Raw genomic sequence first — 7,399 nt, 5'->3', positions numbered from 1 at the left:
TGCCCTCTCAGCGCTGGTGTCAAGAAAGAAGGAAGCAACATGGCGGCAATTGTACCATGGTCGAAGATGATGACCTGCTTGCGACTGGTTGCAGATCCTTCTGCTGCAGGGGTCTTCTCTCAAGATTCAGGGATGATGACTTAGGGCTCCGGAGATCTTCTTGTGTTATGGTTGTTTTAGGATTCTGTAAGTGTTCATGGTTCTTTGTGTTTGCGTTTCAGTGTGCTTGTAAGGGTCAACTTCTTTGTACTGATTCGTGATATGAATGAAAAACTTCTCAAAAAAAAAACGAAATCAGTTGGTTAACGAAATATCAATATGTTGTACTGGGTTGAGATTTTCGAGTTTTAGGTTTCCTAACCAAAACAAAAAACAAATGGTAAAAATGGGAATTTCAATTTCTACAAATACTACCACCCTGATGGGTGATCTCATCACTCCGGTCAAGCACCTATTGGGTCGGCCCAAGCGTTCGTAGATTTGAAATAAGTTCATCGATGCTGAAAAAATATTCATGTTGAAATTTTTCAAAAAAAAAGTCCGTCAAAAAAGTTGAAAAATAAGCTCGAGAAATTGAAAAGGATTGAAAATTTTGAGAACTAATTCATGATTTTTTTATTTTAAAAGGTTCACACATTTGAAATAACAGGGGAAAATAGAAAGGGAAACAATGGAATAAACTAAAGAAGGAAAACAAACCAGAGTAAAGCCCGGTTTTGAAAAACATGAAAAACAGCCTAAAACTTCACGAAGTTACATTTGCCACATAATAAGCCAGAAAGAAAGCAAGTGTTCAAGTTGTCTTCATAAAATTGTTCAGAATGTTACTTCTTAAGTTAGCACGCTCCTCATATCTCCTTAAAATTATTGAAAATGTTGTTCAATAGAATATTCTTAACATTTTGAACTAACATATCTCTTTATTTTTTTTGGAATGTTCATGCTTTTAAAAAAATGTTGCTCAAAATTTTCAAAATATGTCATGCTTCTAAAATAATGAAGTTTTTGAAAACTGTTGGATTCTAAAACATTATTTGATTTGTAAAAATTATTCAGATTTTCCAACAAATGTTTGAATTTTTTGAAAAGGTACCTGAATTCTTCATTACTGCTAGTTCTTAAGTATGCGGGCTCCTCGTTTTGCACAAACATTAGTCAGCTTAACTGGTATGCCACTCACCGTTGTTGCAAGAGATCTGTGGTTAGATTCCTAGCTGGTTCATTTCTTTTATGACTTTTTACACGAACAGGCGCGCTCCCTGCTGTTAGTTTTTAAGATTTCACGGTCATTCATTAAGACAGTCATCAGCTGGGTCAACTGGTGAGCCACTCACGCTTTTAGCAAGAGGTATGCGGCTCGAATCCTGGTAGTTACAATTGTTTTGGGTTTCTTTTCATTTTTTACTTCCAGTGAAGGGGCGTGCTTACTACAGCCATCACCATTGGGCCCGGCCCAGTCCGGCGGGGGCTGAGTGTCGTATACATGCTGGCGGATAAAAAAAAAGACCGTCAACTGAAAAAACCCATCATATGCTTTATTATGAAGGGATATAAACAGATCTCCACTGTCGATGTGTTTAGGGGGCTGAGTGTCGTATACATGCTGGCGGATAAAAAAAAGACCATCATCAACTGAAAAAAACCATCATATGCTTTATTATGAAGGGATATAAACAGATCTCCACTGTCGATGTGTTTAGGGGGTTGTATCGAAGAAGAAGTGCACGAGGTATTGTCTCAATTCTATATAAAAGATTGAGTGATTTGATACATATCAAAGGAGAATTTGTTAATTGAGTATTATCATTCATTCCTTTGAATAAATTGTCTGCTGCTCCAGGATTAACATGCCTCTAAATCGACTTTCATACCCATGTTGATACAGACATTGAAGAAGCTCCACTTCTGCTTGCGGCCCGGGCGTCTCCCTCCAACACCGAACTGGGCCGCCCCAGCAACTCCATGGCGTCCGTAAGCTCTGCACGCAGCAGACGTCGCCGCGCTCCCTCAGGCACCTGCGTCAAAAGGAGGCAGAGGCTGGTCAGCGTCATCCAGCATCGAGGAGGCCGGGGCGGGCAGGGCGAGCGAAGACTGGGAGGTTAGCTTGGCTAGCGGGGTGAGGTGCGGCAGCAGCGAGTGGGCTGAGGTGCAGCGGCGGCGCAGCACGGGTGAGGTGTGGTGTCGATTCGAGGGAAAGGCTCGGGATAGGAGAGAGAGGATGCAGATTTTTTTACGGGAAGGATGTGTGATGGTTCGCTTGGGTAGGGTTCGCTCCAGCTTGGGTGGGGGCTGTGGGCTGTGGGGTCGCGAAACGTAACGCGACGGACGATACGTAGGGTCTATCGACTTTTTTCCTTACACGTGAACTATTTTTAAACCTTAGCCATTAATTTTTGAGGTTTACACAAAATCAATGAATATAAATGGATGACGTATGAAAGCTTCCATCCTTTCTTATTAGGAAAAGATTTGGGAATTCAAGCCTGGTCAGCAGTCATCTGCTCATCTCAATGTTAAGCTCTCTCACCCTGCACGCAACTGCTTAGAAGGGGCAGCTTAGTGTTACAATCTCCATTTTTATTTTGCTCAAATCAAAAGGAAATTGCTTTGCTAATTTCAAAACTGTTTGAGTGATACATTGTTTTTTAGGTTGGTAAGCGAAAATTTATTTATTTGCACCCGTTGCAACGCATGGGTCTTTTGCTAGTCTCTACTGAAGCATAATAGTCCAGATACAAAGCATGTTTGTACTTTGTACCAACGCGCCGTTTTGGATGCAAAGCACAATCCGTCGCATATCAGAGGTCTGTGTCACCTTACAGCAACGTAGAATGAATACCGAACTATGTTCAGAGTCCACGGTCTTTTAAGAAGGGGCTAACAGTTGAGGACATGATTCATGCTGTGTCTTTATGCTCCTAGCTGAGCAATGATTTTCTTTCTTGAATATACACAAGCATGGTTGCATGTGTTCCGTTGTTCATTTATCCTGGAGTGTACTAAAACCAGTTGTTTGGGATAAAGAGATCAGATATAGAGAGAGGCATGGGAATCAAATAAATAAGCAGGCCAGCCCAGGGTTTGGTTCTTTTGTCATCAATGGAGACTAAGGAATAAGGAGGATGGTCGCACAAGCGATAACGACGAAAATTGGGTCTAGGTTTGTGCCAGGAATGGGCTATCCTTGGAGCCCCAGAGCTAGCAGCGCTGATATAGTAAGTTTTGTTCATTCATGTTGCATATGGTTATTTCACAACTTATGAACACAAATCTGCAAACACAAAATCACCAAGCCTAAGATAACAGATGACAAAATGAAATCAAATCACAAGTGCACCAAAAATGTACGCTCAATATATATTCTAACATGCATCTTGCACGAATATTTTATTACTGGACACATCATTGTACATTGTTCAACATGATGGGGTAGACACATTCTAGTCATTGCATACTATGCAATGACAACTCCAAAGGGAAGCGTTGACAGGTACACAATAAGCTTTCTTGGTGTGATCTCCCCAGGAATCTCGGCAGGCATTCTGGCAACCTAATTCTATGCAAATAATGCCGGAATAAGGAACGTGCACTTCACACATTTCTGTAGACACGAATATACATCATTAAAACAAGTCCAAATTGAGAAAGTTCTAAGGAAATCCATGCAGTTCAGCTAACAGTACTAGTTTACTCTGGGTGGCATTGGAAATGAATCATACATAGGGACAGGGAGAACAATTTCGTACCAGCATGAGCAGAATTTCCTAGCAGCAAAAGCACAAAAAGGCAAAGAAGAATAGTTTTCCGCTCCATAAGATCAATGCAAGCTTGTTTTTCTTGTTTATGTTTGGGCGTCCAGAAGAATACATGATGTTATCTTTATATATAGATCTGTAGCTAGAGAAGATTTACTCCCAATTCACACATATAAGATCAAAAAGATGTGACCGTATCACTGTCTTTACTTCCGGTCATTGAAATAGCATCGAAAAGATGTGATCGATCACCGCCTTTACTACGGGTTAACTCAAATAAGATCGGGAGCAATTAATGATGGGATTAATTAAGAGAATCAGACGTATCGAACTTGATAGGACAGAAAACGGGTGGAGGTGGAAAAGAAAATCGATGGAGGGGTGGGGGTCGTAGGTGGAGGTTAGACGAAGGGTGGGCCATGGGGGACGAAAGACGGGAGAGGAAAAATGAGCTTTGCTACACCTACGTAGACTTCTAACTTAATTTTATGTGTGGGCCGGCTTGGCACAATTTAATTGGAAGAAAAAACACGCCTGGCCCCATCCCATTAAAATCAAGGGGAGGCTGATTGGTTGAGGGAGGAAAGAACGTAAGTTTACGTTAATAACTTATTACGTAGATGTAGCCTTATTGGAGGGGAAATTATGTTTTTTTGTAGTAGAGATAAGTCAGGGACCCGTAATGAACAGTTGGTTAATTTGGCCACAGGACTTGTTCAGGGGAGGCTGTCTAACTAGCTGAAAGATATGGTAGCTGATAGATTCTCTTAAGCAAATGTGCATGAAGCTGTAGAACTTCTGAAAAACATACAACAAACGAGTTTAGTAGCCCACTACATTGACAATTTTGAGCAGCCTCTAGCTTTGGTATAAAGCAACCATCATTGCTTACAAGAAAACTTTCTGCTGAGTTGTTTTATTGGGGAATTAAGGGTAGATATTAAACATGAAGTGTGTGGTCAGAAATCCACATGGAGGCAGACTTGTATGCCAAATTGCATGAAAAAGCTACAGCAGCTTGGAACATGCAGACTACGGCCAGTGCACAAACACATAAACTATCAACAACAGTACAAAGGTCCTCCTCGCAAAAAAAAAAAAACAGTACAAAGGTCCTACTCCCCAGCTGCAAGTACAAGTTCCAGCTTAAGAGAAGTACCATTTTCTAAAGATGCTAGAGATTGCTGCTACTGTTAGAATAAATCTGAGGCATACAGTCGATCATCTGAGGACCAAGCAATCACAGGAGCACGACACCGAGATTTGTTAATGAGGTTCACCGATATGGCTACATCCCCGGGGTCTGACTATGGGTGCTCCTCCCCATGACACCGCTACAATACCGCACCCGGTTGCCCTGGACACCAGCACATGCCGTCGGCTTCCCCTGCGTTCCGTTGCTATTATATTGGCATAGGTTACATCGTGTGTCTACCCCCACTATATATGAGAGGCCTAGGATATAAGTGTCCTACTAGGACAAGACTCCATATCCTATATAAACACAATACAACTACATGTCCAACTGTAACCTACCATATGCACAATATTCGACACAACTCTAACAAACTCCATCTTGGCGAATATTCTCCACCACCTTGAATTCGTCCATGCATCAAACTTCCATGTTCATTGGACTTGAGCTTTTCCTGCGAGCACCGCTGCTACTCCAAAGACTCCACGTGACTCCACCTGTAACATGTAGTCCCTTCTTTTCTTGACCACAGTCAATACTCGAGAAAAATTATGTTCCTTGTTACTCTAATTTGTGCTCCCAACTTCCAGCGTATCCGTCAACGTCATCACACACCGATGACTGACCATTGCTTGTAGTCATTCCGAGTCAAATTCGTAGTCGTCTCATCACATGTATGACCACCAGAGCCCTGGCCCGTCTCCATGTCCTGTGCATACCACAAGCCTCGCCGCTATTACTGCGTCGAGACTCCGCTGTCCTGGTCGAGTCTCAAGGGTCGTGAACCACACCACTCAACCCCCACTGTAGAGTACCATTGATCATCACCGACCGATGACGAGTTTCACGCTTCCATCAGACCACTGGGCTCCAGTCCGAACCACGCGTCACTCGCTTTTTCCCATATGCTGCATAGGCTTCGACTCTCTGTCGACTTACGCCGTAGCCCCTCAATCAACACTGAGTGAAGTCTTCCAAACTCCAGCTCCACCTTCAACATGACTCCATGGTAGATGATCAGTCCACCCATGTGCCTCATCGACTTCAAGCTCAATGTATACACCACCTTGAATCAATCCCGCGCCATAGTCTTGTCGAAGCCACATAAGCCCCCGGGGCCTGTGCCACGTGTTTTCACGCCCCAAAAGTCGGTCACCATCAGCATCAGGCTCCTATGTCGTTGTCGCCGATCCCACCAACTGTCTCCTGTTTCCACTGACTTGCGTCGATCCGTCAGACTATCTAGTCCGACCCAGTCTCCCAAATCATTTTCCGCGAATTACCATCCATCACATAATATTTCCATCTTAGCTGGCTTGGCTTCCCGCAACGCCTTCAAGCATCTCTGTTGTGCCAACAAATCTTTCATCCGTGTCTGCCATAACCCAAGGTTTTCAGTTCCGTAAACTTCTCCACCTTAAACCTGGTATCCGGTGGCGCCATAGTTCTTTGTACGGCTAACCTTGCGAAAAATTATCTGAGCTTTCCTCACGTGATGTCCAAGTACACCGTTATGTACTAATAGCAATTCCAATCAAAAGAAAATCTTCTGATAATCACGTGATGGCTCCCTTGCACAACTTCCATGCATGCTAATTGCTTTGCCTTGCCTGTGCTTTTCAATGTACGTATATCACGCTGGATTAATCTGCTGATCTGATCTGACTGCCTCGTGCCTTTGTCTCCCGTGCCGACTGCTGCTTTCAAACAGCTACAGCTGCCCGGCTCGGGGACCAGGAGATCACGTCTGCTCCTGGGACTCGCTCCCTTTTTTGTCCAAAACAAATCTCAACTTGCCTCGCATCAGCACGTTGAAACCTTCCGTGTGCTCTTGCATGACTCAGCTCCAAGCACCCACCAATGCAACTCCAGGGCTTCCAACGCGACGTTGTCTCGTGCAACGCACGCACCTACCACGGCCTGGTCTGCCACACGCGCGCCTGGCCACCACTGCATCTGCTGCCACCCTGTAGGCGCCTCGGATTGGGCCCCTCTGTGCCCATGTTCGATGAACTCCCCGATCTCATCAAGACCCACCAATCTGCAACACCACGACACGTCGCCTGCTCAATCTGACATCGCCGGGAATTTCGCTGAAAAACAAACCGTATGTACGCTCGACCGATCAATCGCCGCACGCCACACGCACACGCGCTGCCACCGATGCTACCGCCTTGCTTCTATTCCAGTCTTGTCAAGAACCACGCCGCTAACGGCTGCAATCTCATACTCCATACTTCCTTTAGATCAACAATCCACAGCCTCCTCGTAACCTTGCTCATGATACCAGTTGTTAGAATAAATCCGAGGCATACCGTCGATCATTTGAGGACCAAGCAATCACACGAGCACGACACCGAGATTTATTAACGAGGTTTATCGATATGACTACATCCCCGGAGCCTGACTATGGGCGCTCCTTCCCATGACACCTCTACAATACTGCACC

The sequence above is a fragment of the Triticum aestivum genome, chromosome 3B (assembly GCF_018294505.1).
Source record: "Triticum aestivum cultivar Chinese Spring chromosome 3B, IWGSC CS RefSeq v2.1, whole genome shotgun sequence".
Classification (NCBI taxonomy): Eukaryota; Viridiplantae; Streptophyta; class Magnoliopsida; order Poales; family Poaceae; genus Triticum; species Triticum aestivum.
The sequence above is the reverse complement of the archived record's forward strand: the minus strand, read 5'-3'. Positions refer to the sequence as shown.